We start from the raw sequence: 18,248 nt of genomic DNA on the forward strand, positions 1-18,248 counted from the left end.
TACTAAGTCTTTATTATGTGCCTGACACTAAACAGTGAGGATGCGAACTGTATGCTATGACCGCTCAGTTTCTGAGGCAGATAGTAACTTATCCAGGGTTTTTATTCTAAACCCCTCAGATTCAAAATAAAATTGACATTTAATTTAAAATAGAATAAACTTTAGGGGCACCTGGGTGGCTCAGTCATTGGGCGTCTGCCTTCGGCTCAGGGCGTGATCCTGGAGTTCTGGGATCGAGTCCCACGTCGGGCTCCTCCGCTGAGAGCCTGCTTCTTTCTCTCCTACTCCCCCTGCTTGTGTTCCCTCTCTCGCTGGCTGTCTCTATCTCTATCAAATGAATAAATAAAGTCTTTAAAAAAAAGAAAAAATAAAAAAATAGAATAAACTTTAAACTCATGTAAACAGGTATCTACTCTGAAATCTCTTCATGTTAATTTTTCCATAAATTCTAATGAACACTCTTCATTGACGTTAATTTTTCATTTACCATAGTATTCATCATTTCAGATGTTATTAGTTCAAAGTCATCCCTTTCAAAAAATTCCAGGATGTGAAACACTTTTAATTAGTTTCAACATATTTTGTTTCACCACAAATCAGTTGTGCAGGGGCATTAAATTCAGGAAGAGCCCATTTATCTGTGTCATTTTGTTATTAAGGTATCATCAACATACCTTTGGCTGAAGTTAACTGTATTTTGTCTTCACCTGGTTCCACAGAAAGCAAGCCTGTGAAAATGTCGGTAGTTTATTTGGGAGATAATGCCAGGAGGCAGGAATGTAAGACTGGGGGAGGGCATCAGTGTAAGAGAGAAAAACAGAACCACGAGAGACTATGGACTCTGGGAAACAAACTGAGGGCTTTAGAGGGGAGGGGGGTGGGGGAACGGGATAGGCCGGTGATGGGTATTAAGGAGGGCACGTATTGCATGGTGCACTGGGTGTTATACACAAGTAATGAATCATGGAACTTTACATCAAAAACTTGGGATGTACTGTATGGTGACTATCATAACAAAATAAAAAATTATTATAAAAAAAGAGAGAGAGAGAGAAAGTACAGGAGTATGTTGCCAAATGAGCCTCTACTCTGTGGCAACGGGTTTGAACCCAAAACACTTTTTTGAAGAGTTTTATAACACATGTCTCAGAGACAAAAGAGGGAAGTGTTTACCACCCATTGGCTTCCATTCCCCATTGGTCAACGGTCCACACTGCCTCTCATCTGGGCGCACATTTGTAGAGGCTGAGCGAAACCAAGGGTGTTTGCACAAAAGGGACATGGCTAGTCTGAATGAGATGTATTCCCACGAAGCTGTTCAAGGCATGTCCTGAACCAGTCACCATGGTAAGTAGGTGCAGTAAGAGGATGTGCCAGAAATATCTGTAGATGAGCAAAAGAGGTGCCCGGGATACCCTCACTCCCCCACTGCCAACAGTGTTACCTTTGGCTTAGGAGATTTGGCAGGCTTGACGGCAGTACAGCATAATAAGTCACATCATTGGATTTTGACATCCAAACACCAGGCTTCTGATCTTGGAGAAATCATTCTGCGTGTGCTTCAACCTTCTAATCTGCATAAAGAATAATGATAGTCACTCTTACCTCCAGCGTTTACTGAGGATGAGATGAGATCATCTATAGAAAATGCTTAGCTTTCTGATACCATCCTGGTGTCCTTCAGTTCAACTCAATTCTGACACTGAATACCTGGAGTTAGCACAGACTCCACAGGTCTGCTGCTCCGTCCCACAAGACTGCCCCTCACCTCACATGCCAGCTGCGAGTCCTGGGTGAACTCAAGCCACCCACCTCTGGCTGGCAAGCGACAAATCCAGGGCTTCTCACACTCCTGCAAGTTCGATAATTCTCTAGAACAACTCATAGAACTCAGGAAAACACTATACATACAATGCCGTTTTATGAGAAAGGACACTAATGAACAGCTAGATGAAGAGACGCATAGCATGGAAAGTGTGGAAGGCTTCTGAGCATAGGAGCTGCCATTCCCATGGAGTCAGGTCCCACTACTCTGCCAGTACATCGTGTTCCCGACAGGAAGCTCCCTGCGCCTAGTGTTCAGTTCTTATGGAGGTTTCATTTTGTGTGCATGGTTGATTGAATCAGCAGGCCACGGGATTGAACTCAGTCTCCAGCTCTTCTCCTGAACTCAGTGGTTGGGGGGGTGGGGCTGAAAGTTTCAACCATCCAATCACATGGTTGGTTTTTCAGGCCACCAGCCCCTCACCCTGAAGCTCTCTAATCCTCCATAAAAACTCTTCTCTTGTTAACTTTCCAAATAAAGTAAATCTTTAAAAAAAAATTTCAGGGTAAAAGAGGTGCAAATAGTTAAAGAACGACCAACTCAATTTAATTTCCTTTGGCAAAATGTACGAAGCATATGTTTAAAGCATCAAACACAACCAGTCCTTCTTGGTTGGGCCTCCTAAATGAAGACAGCGGATAGAATAGGGTGGGATTACTTAGAAGTTAACCCTGCTTGCAGTCAAGAAGTTAAAATTCTAGGTGGGGGAGAAGTGACATTAACGTGAAACTAAACTGAAAGATAGATACAGGGTAAAGAGCAAGCAAAGTAATATTGCAGAGTAGTTCTTGAGCAAATTAATAAATGTAATTCACAAACAATAATGCTGGTGAATAATGATTCCAGGTTTAAGAGACTGAAGAAGTGTTTACACGCAAGTTTCAGTACCAGGGCTGGTAAATTTTCAACCTTTTTTGGGAAGAGAGGAGGGTATTGAGAGAGGCAAAAGAGCAGCGGCAAAAACCTAGAGCCAAGAAAGACGAAATATAGTCCTAACTATTGTTCGGACAATTAGCATACCCTTGCTGGTGTTTCAGGTTGGAAACAGGCAGCACAATGTAACGATAGCCACATCAGGCATATAAAGGGTCTCATGTTTATTCATGAACTTTTCACTAGGAGGAGCCTGTATAGATCTGTTAGGGAGTTTATTTATCAAAGGAGGAAAAACTATTGAGGTCAGTTAAAGAAATAGAATGTATGAAGTCAGAATTCAGGGGGTATATTCAGGTCACCCGGACTTCGTGGAGAAGTAAAAATGAGAAAAGTGTGAATTTTTTATATTCTTGAAATCACAAAAGTGAATTGAGCCAACGGGAATGGAACCTAATGGGAGAGTCCCAAGGTGCCTGAACACCCACCCACTTGGGGTTTCCTTGGTAAGGACTTGCCCTCCCCTCATCTGCTAATGAGAAAAAACATACCCTAAAGGAAATAGTTAATTGCATTGTCAAAAAGTGACCTCAGCTCCAGAACTGAGATATGTAGCTCGGAGACAGAGTTTGGGTATAAAGAAGGAAGACAGTTTATTACTTTGCCAGGCAAAGGAGGCTGCAGCAGGCTAATGCCTTCAAAACTGCCTTCAGACCCAAGGCGCACCTGGCTGGCTCAGCCGGTAAAGCATGTGGCTCTGCATTTCAGGGTCCTGAGTTCAAGCCCCATGTTGGGCATGGAGCCTACTGAAAAAATAACTGCAGGTCTACCCCCGGGGTAAAAGGCTGGCTCTGGGTGGTTTCAATAGGAATCCAGTCCCTGCTGCCAGCTGCGTAGGTCGTGTCTTCAAGGCGCTCTCATGACCAGCCCTGGCAGGGGCCATCTGAGCCTCGCTACTAAGTATCAATATTGAATTCCTAGAACAAAGGATTCTACAGAAAAGCAAGTGAAGGGACGGGGAAGCCTCAAGAATGAGGACGAGAAAAATGTGTTCAGTTTAAAGTCAAGCCTTGCCGAAGCATTAGTGTGTCCCAGTTCAGTTTCCATCCATCTTTGCATTTCTGGGGTGCTTTCAGCTGGCGGTGAGGCTAGCAGTAGCCTCCGTAGCTCTCTCCTTGGCTTCTAGGTTATAAAGGGTGACGTAGAAGAGGAAAGCACTCTCTTTATAAAGAGGCTGAATTGAACCTCTTTGTTTGAGAGATTCTTGGCTCATGTGATATTTTCTTTTTTGACCTTGGTCAAGGTCGGTCTATAATAAATCAGGTGATGTTATATCCACATGGTTTTGACCGTTTTCCTACTGGCATTGCTACATGCAAGGAACCTTAAGGTGAGAAATGACAGGCTTATTCCTCCCTCCTGAGAAGCCTGGCTTAGCATCTATGATGTTGTGTGTATAATAAAAAAATATTTGTTCAGTTAGTCTTAGTCCTCCACTCCAGGCCCAGAGCTCCTAACATCCTTGGGATTTCCTAAGTGTCTTTTGTTATATAAATGGATAACTTTTTAAAAGCCCTAAGGTCACCTTAGGCTGGGGGCTGGGTGCCAGGAAAACTCAGCATGATTAGAGTGTTGGCACTTTCAGTTCTCCCCACCCCCCATCCCCACCCTGACCTGGGAGAGGGGAGGTGCACTGGAGATTGTTGCCTAGAGCCCATGATTCAATCAACCTTGCCTATGTAGTAAACCCTCCATGGAAACCAAAAGAATGGAGATGTGGGAAAAGGGGCGTGCTGGAAGGGTAAGGAAGCTCATGTCCCCTTCACATACCTTGCCCTATGTATTTCTTCATCTGGCTGTCGATTCATATCCTTGGTTATGAACCAGTAATCTAGGGAGTAAACTGCTGTCCTGAATTCTGTAAGCTTCTTTAACAAAATAAACCTAAGGAGGGAATAGTGGGAAGCTCTGATATGCAGCCAGTTGGTCAGAAGCACAAGGTGACAAGCTGACTTGGTGATTGGCATCTGAAGTGAAGGGCATTGGTGGGGCTGAGCCTTGAACCTGTGCGATCTGATGCTATCTTCAGGTGAATAGGGTCAGAATTGAGTTGGATTCTAGGACACCGAGGTTGGTGGTGTGGAGAGAAACCTACACGTTGGAACTGCATGCAGAATGGTAGGGTCACAGCAATTGCGGTAGCCTGCACCCCTTACTCTCACTCACAAAGATGGATCCTGCCCAGAGAGGGACCCGGGAATAGCACAAAAGTCAGTATGCACAGCTATCATTTCATTTGACCTTTGCAACCCCAAGAGAAGATCAGAACAGGCTCTGTTGTTCCTATTTGACAGATGAGAAAATTGAGCTCCAGAAAGATTAAGCAGTTTTAGTAAAGGTATCTCTTCTAAAGACTAAAGCACATAGGTGCTCTGACCACAAGAAGCAAAGCTGTGTGCTTTTTATGAGTTTTTTTTAACCCAGTTCATGAATAGTTCCCATGATACACTTGCCGAGTCTGTTTTCTGTATTTAGTATGTTTAGAACCTGAACAAAGAGGCCCAGATGATCTCTCAGGAAACCCAGTATACTTTTTATTCCCTCGAGTAAAGTTTCACTTGGCTTTGTTTGATCAATAGTTCATGTCTCATTTCTAATTTAGAAAAACATAGCTCTTCTTCTCAGACAATGGGACACCTGACTCTACAATAACAGACTTTTTATATGGGCAGAGATTCTATAAAGGGATACTGAGCATGAAATTGCTACGTGAAGAACTGAGTTTTATAACATTCTGGGAATTTGTAAACAAACAAACAAACAAAGCCAATACAAGGTGTATTGTCCTAAATCATATGTTCTTCTGTAGTTGAGTGCCATTCTAAGGGAGGCAGGTCTGGCATTTAAAAAAAAAAAAAAGTGTCACAACTTAAATGGGAGCTTTACATTTGAATCCTGCCTTTACTGCTTCTAACCATGTGACGATAGATGGGACACTAGGCCTTAGTTTCAACTTCAATAAAGTGAGAATAATAATACCTCCTTGAGATATGGCTAAAATTATACCAAATATGACATCACGATCTCCATCAGGTTACCCTCCCCTGGTCACCATCACCATAACCAGCAACATCTCATAATAAATAGCAGGAGTAATTATTAGAGAAAAATAAACTCCTATATTTTAAAGATTTATTTATTTATTAGTTACTTAATTAAAGAGAGAGCACGCTCGCGACCACGGTGGGGCGTAAGGGAGAGGGATAGAGAGAATCTCAAGCAGACTCTATGCTGAGCACAGAATCCAACACAGAGCTCAATCCCATGACCCTGAAATCATGACCTGAGTTGAAATCAAGAGTCAGATGCTGATTGAGCCACCCAGGCACCCTCGAGTTCCTACATTTTAATAATAATACCGTAGTCATCCTGAATATTTGATCCTCTTATTATTTTTTGATTCACTTAAATTTATTCCACATTAGTAGAAATGAACTATTTCATTTGTTTGTTGGAAAGGCCTTTGCTTTTGGACTCCAAGTTAGTAAAATTCATTTTATTGTAAAGCACAGCGTAAGGGTCGATATAAACTATATGTCCTTTATGTAGTCTTTTATGCTTCCGCTTTACAAAGAAGTAGATTCCTGTGGTCGGCATGAAATAGAACCAGAGAATTTTACTTAAAAACTTGGAAAACCAACAGGCTTGAAGAAATTAGCTATGGTGAAGAAAAATGTACTCCGATAATCCTGATCTCAAAGTGTGTATCATCCATAGAGGGCTGGCTATACAGCCGTCCTGGACATTTCCCTTAGAATAATGTAAATGCCTACGGACGCCTGGGGGGCTCAGTCCGTTGCCTTCAGCTCACGTCATGACCCAGAGTTGAGCTCCTTGCTCAGTGGGGAGCCTGCTTCTCCTTCTGCCTGCCGCTCCCCCTGCTTGCGCGCACTCTCTCTCTCTCTTTCTCCCTCTCTCTCACTCTGGCAAGTCATTAAATAAAATCTTAAAAAAAAAAAAAGGATAATATAAATGACTAAGAAGCTTCAGGAACTTGGAATCAAATAATTCATTATTTACTGTCATTTAAATGGCATGTGTGACTCTTTTTTTTTTTTTAAAGATTTTATTTATTTATTCAACAGAGAGAGAGACAGCCAGCAAGAGAGGGAACACAAGCAGGGGGGAGTGGGAGAGGAAGAAGCAGACTCATAGCAGAGGAGCCTGATGGGGCTCGATCCCATAACGCCGGGATCACGCCCTGAGCCAAAGGCAGAGGCTTAACCGCTGTGCCACCCAGGCGCCCCGGCATGTGTGACTCTTGAGTTAAAGAGTTAAAAGGAAAAGTAAGGAACCTAGCCAATAAGCCTATAGTGAAGGAAAAAGTATTTGTCTCAACTTCATTCCAGGAATCCTGTTCTTGAAGTGAAATGTGGAGGGAGACAAATGGAGGTATTCATTGAATAAAGATATTCATTTATATCTATGGCTTCAATCATCTAATTTGATCCAGTGTTTTTGGTCAAGAAAATTAATTTTTGGTTGAAGATGGTGAAATAGCATTTATACAGCCCAATAGGAGTGACAATTTTGTAAAGAAGGGCATACCTAAATGGTTTTCAAATTCTGCAAGTGACAAATCTAAAAATCATGATTTTTTTGAAATACTATGATATACTCAATATAGAATTCTATCATATTGTGGTAAAGACTGGCTGGATGCTCATCAATATTTTTTTTTTTCTGGCACATGGGACAACTACATTTTCCCACCTCCGATGACCTTGGCCAGCATCTGATAATATAATATGAATGGATAACAGATTATTAGATTTATTGGCCTTAGAACCAGCAGCATAATCCTCTATGTTCTTTTTCACCTTCTGTGGTGACCATGAAGGCCATGTGTTGAAGAACACAATATGAAAGAATCATGGATACCTGAGTCACTGCTTGAAGGAGAACCTCCCAGGAGGCCAAATAATCAATCAGAAAATTCTACATTAGATTTTGCATGAATGAAAAATAAGTCTGTTATGTGAAGTCACTGAGGTTTGCAAGTAATTTATTATAATAGCTGGCATTACTTACTCTAACTCAAGAGTTGATAAACTACGGTTTGGATGTAGGCCTCTTGATTTTGTATGTCACATTATATGGGAACACTGCCAGGCCTATTTGCTTACATATTATTTATGGTGGCTTTTGTGCTGTAATGGTAGACTTGCATAGTTGCAATAGAGACCTTATGACCCACAAAGCCTGCAGTATTTACTATCTGGCCTCTTAGGAAAATGTTTGCTGATCCCTGCCCTAACAAATATACATATAAACTAATTCAGCTTCAACTTATGTATTTGGCTTTTTAAATTTAAATTTACATAAAAGGTTTAATTAAATTAATAACTACCATATTCGTGTACTTAGCAAAAAAAGAGAAGTCTGACAATACCAAATGCTGGTAGGGATGTGGAGCAACAACAACTGTCATATACTGATGTATATAAATTATATTTAAATGGAAACAACTTTGGAAAACAATTAGGCAATATTTAATGTTAAATGGACAAATAAATCATGGCATGTTTATAAAATTGTTAAAGAACAAAAACATTAAAAATAACTATAAGTGCAATAATTTGTTAGTGGATACACAATATAAAAACGGGTCCATTGTGGGAGTGCCTGGGTGGCTCAGTCGGTTAAGCATCTGACTCTTGATCTCAACTCAGGTCTTGATCTTAGGGTTATAAGTTCAAGCCCTGTGTTGAGCCCACTTTAAAAAAAAAAAAAGGTACATTGTGATATTGAAACAAAATGGGGGGCAGTTAAAGAGTATAGTTTTGTATGCAATTGAAGTAAAATTGTTATCAGCATAAAATAGGCTCTTATATCTGTAAGATGTTTTATGTAAGCCTCATGGTCACCACAAAGCAAAAACCTACAGTACATACAAACAATAAAGACAAGTATCAAAGCAAACCACTATGGAAAACCATCAGTTCCCAAGGAAGATACCAAGAGAGGAAGAAAGAAACAGGGGAACTACAAGATAGGCAGAAAACCAATAAGATGGCATGATAAATCCTTACCTATTAATAATTACTTTATAATAAATGGATTAAATTATTTTAATCAAAAGGCATAAAGTGGCAGAATGGATTAAAAAAAACAACTCTATACTTCCTACAAGGGATTAATTTCATCTTTAAGGACACACATAGGCTCAAAATAAAGGGATGGAAAAAGATATTCCATGAAAAAAAAAAAAACATAGGTAACTTATATAAGACAAAATAGACTTTAGGTCAAAAACCATAACAAAAGACAAAGGTCACTATATTAATGATAAAGGAGTCAATCCATCAAGAAGATATAACAGTTGTAAACAAGCACCCAATATTGGAGCATCTAAATATATTAAGCAATTAACAAATATGAAGGGAGAAATAAATAATACAATAATAGTAGGGGTCTTCAATACCCCACTTTCAACAGTGGATAGATCCTCCAGACGAAATCAATAAGGAAACACTGGATTTGAACTATACTTTAGGCCAGATATACCTAACAGACATATACAGAATTTTCCATTCAACAGCAACAGAACACACATTCTTCTCAAGAACACATGGAACATTCTCCAGGATAGATCATCTGTTGGTCACAAAACAAATCTTAGTAAATTTAAGAAGAATGAAATCATACCAAGCATTATTAGAAACATACAAGCTACCAAGATTGGACCATGATGAAATAGAAAATCTGAATTGACCAATAATAAGTAAGGAGATTCAGTTGGTAATCAAAAATCTCCCAACAGAGAAAAGCCCAGGACCAGCTGAAGAATTCTATTAAATACTTATAGTTAATGCCAGTCCTCAAACTATCAAAAATTTCGGAGGAGAGAACACACTCAAACTCATTTTACAAGGCCAACATTACTCTGATACCAAAGTCAGATAAGGACACTCCAAGGAAAAAACAAAAACAAAAGCAAAAACTACCTACCAATATCCCTGATGAATATAGATGCAAAATTCTCATCAAAATGCTGGAAACTGAATGTAATAATAAGTTAAAAGGATCATACACCTTTTAGTCAAGTGGGATTTATCTCTAGGAATCAAGAATGGAATCACCATATGCAAATCAGTAAGTGTAATGCACTATTTTAAATAGAATGAAAGATAAAAATCATATGATCATTTCAGTAGATACAGAAACAGCGTTTGATAAAATTCTATATCCTTTTCTTCTTTTTCTGATAAAAACTATCAAAAATTGGGTTTAGGAGGAACATAACATAATAAAGGCCATGTATGACAAACCCATGGATAACATGCTCACTGGTGAAAGGTTGAAAAATTTCCTCTGAGATCTGGAATAAGACAAGGGTGCCAACTAGCACCACTCCTATTTAACAGTATTGGAAGACCAAGCCAGAGCAATTGGATAAGAAAAAGAAATAAAAGGAACCCAAATTATAAAGGAAGAAGGAAGTTTGTCTTTTTGCAGATGATACGGTTTTAGATAGAGAAAATCCTAACAACTCCACCAAAAAAACTATTAGAACTAATAAACAGATTCAGTAAGCTTGTAGAAATCAACTGTGTTTCTATGCATTAATAATAAACAGTGCTGGGAAAACTGGATAATCACATGCAAAGGAATAAAATTGGACCCCTATCTTACACCACTCAAAAATAACTCAAAATGAATTATAGTTAAATATAAGACTGAAACTGTAAAACTCCTAGAACAAAACATAAGGGAAAATATTGTTTTTTTAAATGTATTCATTTTATATAAATTCAATTAACATACAATGTATTATTGGTTTCAGAAGTAGAGGTCAGTGATTCATCAGTCTTGTATAATACCCAGTGCTCATTACATCATGTGCTTTCCTTCATGTCTGTCACCCAGTTACCTTATCCCCCCTCCAGCAACCCTGTTTGTTTCCTATGCTAAAGAGTCTCTTATGGTTTGTCTCTCTCTCTGATTTCATCTTGTTTTATTTTTTTGTCTCCTCCCCTATGATCCTCTGTTTTGTTTCTTAAATTCCACAGATCAGTGAGATCATATGATAATTGTCTTTCTCTAATTGACTTATTTTGCTTAGCATAACACCCTCTAGTTCCATCCACATCAAATGGCAAGATTTCATTTTTTTTTATGGTTGAGTAATATTTCATTATATATAGATACCACATCTTTATCCATTCATCTGTCGATGGACATCTGGTCTCTTTCCATAGTTTGGCTATTGTGGACATTGCTCTTATAAACGTCGGGGTGCAGGTGCCCCTTTGGATCACTACATTTGTATCTTTGGGGTAAATATCCAATAGTGCAATTTTGGGGAAAATATCCTTAACATGGGCCTTGGTAACAATTTTTTGGATATGACACCAAACGCACAAGCACCAAAGCAAAACTAAACAAGTGGGACTACATCAAACTAAAAGCTTTGGCACAGCAGAAAAACAACGAACAGGGGCTCCTGGCTAGCTCAGCCAGTAGAGCGTGCGACTCTTGATCTTAGTGTCATGAGTTCAAGCCCCACTTTGGGCCTAGAGCTTACTTAAAAAAAAAAAAAAAGATAAAAAAACAATAAACAAAATAAAAAGATGCCTATGGAATGGGAGAAAATATTTTGCAAACTATTTGATAAGGAGTTGATATTCAAAATACATAAGGAACTTATACAACTCAATAGAAAAAAACCCCAAAAAATCCAGTTTAAAAATGGGCAAAGGAAAAAAGACATCCAGATGGCTAGCAGACACATGAAAAGATGCTCACCATCACTCAACATCAGGGAAATACAAATTAAAACCACAAGGAGATACCATGTCACACCTGTCAGGATGGCTAAAATTAACAACACAAGAAACAACAGGTAGTGGCAAGCTTGCAGAGAAAGGGGAACCCTCTTACACTGTTGGTGGGAATGCACACTGGTGCAGCCACTCAGGAGAACAGTATGGAGGTTCCTCAAAATCTTAAAAATAGAACTACTCTATGATCCAGCAATTGCACTACTAGGTATTTACAAAAATACAGATTCAAAGGGATACATGGACTCCAATGTTTGTAGCAGCATTATCAAGAATAGCCAAGCTATGGAGAGAGCCCAAATGTCCATTGACTAATGAATGTATAAAGAGATGTGTTACATATATGCAATGGAATATTACTCAGCCATCAAAAGAATGAAATCTTGCCATTTGTAATGACATGGATGGAGCTAGAGCATATTATGCTAAGTGAAATAAGTCAGAGAAAGACAAATACCGTATGATCTCACTCATATGGGAAGGGTGACAAGAAAAAAAGGAGAGAGGTAAACAAGCCATAAGAGACTCTTAATGATAGAGAACAAACTGAAAGTTGATGGAGGGAGATGGTTGGGCTATGGGCTAATTGGGTGATGGGTATTAAGGAGGGCACCTTTTATGATGAGCACTGGGTGTTGTATGTAAGTGACGAAACACTGAATTCTACTCCAGAAACCAATACTGCACTGCATGTTAACTATCTACAACTTAAATAAAATTAAGATTAAAATTGGCAGAGGAGCTGAATAGTCATTTTTCCAAAGAAGATATACAAATGGCCGATAGGTACATGAAAAGATACTCAACATCACTAATGATCAGAAAAATGCAAATCAAAACTGCACTGATATTCACACCTTGTAGGATGGCTATAATTGAAAAGACAAGAGTAACAATGTGCAAGGATGTGCAAAAAAGAAAACCTTTGTGTGCTGTTGGTGAGAATGTTAATTGTTATAGCACTATGGAAAACAGTATGGAGGTCAAAAAGTTAAAAATTAAACTACCATATGATCCAGGAATCCCATTTCTGGATATATATCTGAATGAATTGAATTAATTCAAATAGATATATGCACTCCTATGTTCATGTTATTTGCAATAGCTAAGACATGGAAACGACATAAGTGTCTATTGACAGATGAATGTATATTCATCTGTCAATGTATACGCAATGAATGAATACATTCATCTGTCAATGTATATGCAATGAATGTATACAATGAATATACAATGAATGTATATTCATCATAAAAATATGTATATTATTATATTATAATATATATCTATATAAATAAATGAAATACTATTCAGCCAAAAAAGAAAGGAAAGCCAGCCATTTGCAACAACGTGGGTGTACTTTGAGGACATTATGCCAACTGAAATAACTCAGACAAAGGAAGACAAACACTGTATGATTTCACTTATATGTGGAATCTAAAAAAGCTGAATTCGTAGAAACGGAGTAGAATGGTGGTTGCCAGGGCTGGGGGATGGGGAAAAATGGGAAGATATTGGTCAAAGTGTGTAAACTTCTAGTGATAAGATGAATAAATTCTGGATATCCAATGTGTAACATGGTAACTATAGTTAACAGTCCTGTGTTATATACTTGAAAGTTTCTATGAGAGTAGCTCTTAAATATTCTTACCATACAAAATGTGCGTGCGCGCATACACACACACACACACACACACACGGATAAGTATGTGATGTTATGGAGGTGTTAACTAACCTTATTGTGGTAATTAGATACAAGATACATGTGTATCACATTATCAACTTGTACACCTTAAACTTGTGCATGGTTATATGTCAACTGTATCACAATAAAGCTGGAAAATAATAGAAGGTGCTACTATTTTGACCTTAGATTAGCTCAGTTTATAATTAACAGAAAAAATAATGGACAGTGCTTTTGAGATGCTATGTGTTGGTTAGAGTAAAGAGATTATTTTGTGAAAATACTGAGATAACTTTAACCTAGCTACATATTAATACTACAGAAATAATTCTGTTGACTTAGGCTCAAAATCCAGCCTCTCTCTTGCTATAGTGGATAAAAGTCTAACTTCTTTTTGATGTTATTTCTTGCTAACTCTGAAGTCTATTCTAACCTTTTAATTATCTTCAGTGTTGTTGGTTCTGCCTAATTATTCTCTAAAGGCAGACTGGAGAATATCGATATGAAAGTAAATCTTGATATTTCAGTGAAAACAACATGGTGGTGGGCAGTGGAAGTGCTTGAGAAGTTAGCAGGTGACCTTTCTGCACAGTCTATATGCAGAATAAAAATTTCTATAAACATTTATATAATGACCCCTTTGGTTATAAGAATTCTAATAATATGGGGTACCTGGCTGGCTCAGTTGGAATAGTATGCCACTCTTGATCTCAGTGTTGTGAGTTTGAGCCCCACGTTGGGTGTAGAGATTACATAAATAAATAAAACTTAAATTAAAAAAGAATTCTAATGATAGCGTGGTAGAATTTTAAAGATACAGTAATTAATATTTTTATATATCCATTTCTGCTGATGCTTTAGTCCTGATTTTAAGGGAATCTGAAAAAAGTTTCTAATTTGAATTCATTACATATACTCTACACATGCTATGAAAAGACCACCAAATAACATTCAGTTATCAAGATTTAAAAATCCAAGCCAAAAACTATTTTTTTTAAAGATTTTATTTATTTATTTGACAGAGAGAGAGGCAGCGAGAGAGGGAACACAAGCAGGGGGAGTGGAAGAGGGAGAAGCAGGCTTCCCTCTGAGCAGGGAGCCCAATGCAGGGCTTGATCCCAGAACGCTGGGATCATGACCTGAGCGGAAGGCAGACACTTAATGACTGGGCCACCCAGGTGCCCCCAAAAACTATTTTGTTAATCATGACTTCTTTATTTATTCTGTAGTCCATAATCATTTAACATTGAACCCACAACACAGATGCATTGTAAAGGATGCTCAGATGGGGTTTGTTAATCTCAAGATTGTATAATACAAAAAACGAAAGAGTAAATGGAAACTTCCTTCCCTTACTTCTATAATTCTGTTTTGTAGAAAGCATGCCTTTTAGCAAAGTACAGGAAAGTGGTTGTTTTTTCTTCCTTGTGACAATAGAAACTGAATAAATACATAAATACATATTTCTTCCATTAACACCTTTTGTGTTCAGAGGTTAAACAGGCTTCTAAAGGAGCAAAATGGTATTATTAAATGAAATGCAAATGTTGAAAGAGTATCTGAATTATATATCTTCTTTCAAAGCCTTCCCAGTGCTCATCAGATCAATTCTGCAATCTCATATACAGTTAGCTATCTAGAGGATTTCCGCTTTAAACATTCCCACACTTTTCAAACATTTTCAGCACCTAAGCCCAGAGGTTGCTGAGCCTGCTAAGGATAGACTTAATACAGGCTGATGGTGGAGCCCAAGTGAAGTCCTGAGCCGCAGAGAGCCTTTGGGAAGATGGTTGCTAATTATAGCTACCAAACCTGGGGCAAGATGACAGCAAATTGAGGAGAAGATATTCTTGTGGGCTTCAAAAGAACAGTCATTTCTTCCTCTAGATATTACAAAGCTCAGAAATACAGGGCAAGGATTATCTTTGCCAACTGACCACCAACCCTTCATACTAAAGATATGAAACCATGAGCTCTGGCCGAGACAAAAACCAAACAACTAAGGAGATAGATTTTATTAGCCTATAAAATAGGGAGAACACCACACAGTACCTATTAATTTGCTTTACCCTTTTATAGGGAGGAGTAAACAATTATAGGCAGAATGATTTATAGTTGGAATATTTTGCAATCAGGTGATGTCTTAGCTAACAGGAAATGTTTATCTCTTTGTCTAGCAAGATTCAGAAAGGGACAAATAGTTCTAATCTCAGCTAATCATTCATGAGACAAAGAACTGGGAGTGGAAGGTCTGCATCTGGTCTTTCAGTGAGTTCAAGCAGAAGGAGAAGAAAAGTCTACAGTTGGCCTGTCACGGGTAAACAAGAGGGTCATCTACAAATCTGATGAGAGTCCTGACAAAGACTGGACAGCCAAATCTAACTTGTTTTGGGGAGGAGGGTAGTTCTTTGTAGTAAGGCATTTCCCGAAACACAAAAAGGTGGTGGGATTTCAGAAAACAAAAAGGTGATGGGGCGCCTGGGTGGCGAAGTCGTTAAGCCTCTGCCTTCGGCTCGGGGCGTGATCCCGGCGTTATGGGATCGAGCCCCACATCAGGCTCCTCTGCTAGGAGTCTGCTTCTTCCTCTCCCACTCCCCCTGCTTGTGTTTCCTCTCTTGCTGGCTATCTCTCTCTCTGTCAAATAAACAAATAAAATATTAAAAAAAGAAAGAAAACAAAACAAAAAGGTGGTAGGATATCTTAACTCTGCTGTTATCTGGAAGCACAAGCCTGAGATAAAGTTCAACTTTGTCAGCTCATTTTTTCATCTGCTTACCCACCCGCAACAAACTGCCCACCTTTCCTGAGGACAAAACCAATTCTCTGTTGTCACATTCTTCCTGTCACATTTACCAGCAAAATATCCAAAAGTCAATACTTAAAAGACCAAATTCCAGATTTATTATTAAACCTATATACTTGGTGGGCTTGTTATCACTTATTTATTCGAAGGTAAGGTCCTAAAAATGTACACATAAATCAAATGCTTATAAAATAGGTTGAAAGTCACACAGCATAATGATTATAAATCTCTGTTCTACTGTCAGTCTTTCTCTAAATTTACATTTTCAATGATTCTTCATGCCTCTGGCTCCTCATCCCTAAAATGGGCCTATTTCTGGGAATGTGAATTGGTGTAGCCACTATGGGAAATACGGAGGTTCCTAAAAAAAATTAAAAATAAAACTACCATATGATCTAGCAGTCCTACTTCTGGGTATATACCCAAAAGAAATGAAAATAGGATCTCAAAAAGATATCTGCACTCCCATGTTAATTGCATCATTATTCACAATTGCCAAAATTTGGAAACAACTTAAGTATTGGTCACAATATAAATAGACATACACATAAATCAATGGAACAGAATAGAGAGCCTAAAAATAAATCCACATATAAATGGTCAATTAATTTATGACAAAGGAACCAAGAATATACGATGGGGAAAGGACAATCTTTTTATAAATGTTATTGAGAAAACTGGACAGTCACAGGCAAAAGAATAAAACTGGACCACTATCTTACACATACACAAAAATCAACTGAAAATGAATTAAGGAGTTGAATGTAAGAATTGAAAAACCGTTAAACTTCTAGAAGAAAACATGCAGTAAGCTCCTTGACATCAGTCTTGGCAATGATTTTTTTTTAATTTGACACCAAAATCAAAGGCAATAAAAGCAAAATGTATAAGGAGGACTACATCAAACCAAAAAGCTTCTGCCCAGCAAAGGAAACCATCAGCAAATAAAAAGACAACCTATAGAATGGGAGAAAATATTTGCACATCATGTATCTGATAAAGGTTGATATCCAAAATATGCAAAGAATTCATGCAACTCAATAGCAGAAAACAATCCATTTAAAAATGGGCAGAGGATCTGAATGCTGTACGTGTCTAGCAAACTCCCAGATGTCCATGCTGCTGATCCTGGACCACACCTGGAGTGGCAAGGGTCTAAAGCCCAGATTACACTGCTTGACACATAGTCAGCAGTTAACAAAATAGGTGTTATTTTTATTAGCTTATTTACCTGTGCATAAAGTGAGGCCATCATTAGAGGAAAGCTTCTGTAAGTTACGAGTAGATTCTATATATTCTTGGCTTTATGAATGTCCATAAATGTGACTCCAGAATAATGAGATAGAGAGACCACATGTGAAAATCTCCCCCAGTGACTTTGTTGTCTGAAGTGAGGGTCAGTATTAGATTTTACTAGAATTGAGAACACTTTCTCTGCAAACTCTCCTATGACTCATGAATGAAGTTTTATTTTTTTATTTTATTTTTTAATTATTTTTTTAAAAGATTTTTTATTTTATTTATTTGACAGAGATAGACAGCCAGCGAGAGAGGGAACACAAGCAGGGGGAGTGGGAGAGGAAGAAGCAGGCTCATAGCGGAGGAGCCTGACATGGGGCTCGATCCCATAACGCCGGGATCACGCCCTGAGCCGAAGGCAGATGCTTAACCGCTGTGCCACCCAGGCGCCCCATGAATGAAGTTTTAATACTGAACCTAGCACCTCAGTTGTAAGTCTCTTAAACTGTTCTCTGCAAGCTCGGAAAGATGATCCATCAGGGGAGGATAGGAAAGGCCATGGCGTGCCATGAAGCGCATAAAGCAGGGAGCCCAGCATTTTTTTTTTTTTTTAACTGGCACTTACTTTAAAACCTGAAATTATTTTAAAAGGTAAGGACAGGTTTGTAGATTAATTGTGAGGATCCTTATAGATACAAAATCAAGGGACAACTTCAAATACCTAAACTGAAAAATATTACTGAGCTTGGATATCTGTTTTTGGGGTTTTTTTTAGATTTATTTATTTATTTGAGAGAGAGCATGCACTTGAGCAGGGGGAGGAGCAAAGGAAGTGGGGGAGGGAAAAAAAGCAGACTCCCCGCTGAGCACAGCTGAAATCAACAGTCGGATGCCCAACCAGCTGACCCAACCAGGCACCCGTATATCTGTTTTTAAAAGCCCCATTCGGCTCTCATGTGCTGCTGTTGGAAGTGAAAATGA

At 38.5% G+C, this 18,248-nt stretch overlaps 1 protein-coding gene across 1 annotated transcript in view; it reads right to left on the reverse strand.

Annotated features, from left to right (window-relative positions):
* Positions 1 to 296: 296 nt before the first annotated feature.
* The window catches only part of MKKS (McKusick-Kaufman syndrome), a 71,764-nt gene continuing 53,812 nt past the window's right edge, over positions 297 to 18,248 (reverse strand). Inside the window, exons 8-10 of the transcript XR_004619523.1 lie at positions 1,445 to 1,574; positions 675 to 728; positions 297 to 327 (exon numbers count right to left, since the gene is read on the reverse strand). The gene's annotated coding sequence lies outside the window, so the exon portion shown is untranslated. The remainder of the gene's footprint in view (positions 328 to 674; positions 729 to 1,444; positions 1,575 to 18,248) is intronic.

Source organism: Ailuropoda melanoleuca, chromosome 13 (genome assembly GCF_002007445.2).
Source record: "Ailuropoda melanoleuca isolate Jingjing chromosome 13, ASM200744v2, whole genome shotgun sequence".
Taxonomy (NCBI): domain Eukaryota; kingdom Metazoa; phylum Chordata; class Mammalia; order Carnivora; family Ursidae; genus Ailuropoda; species Ailuropoda melanoleuca.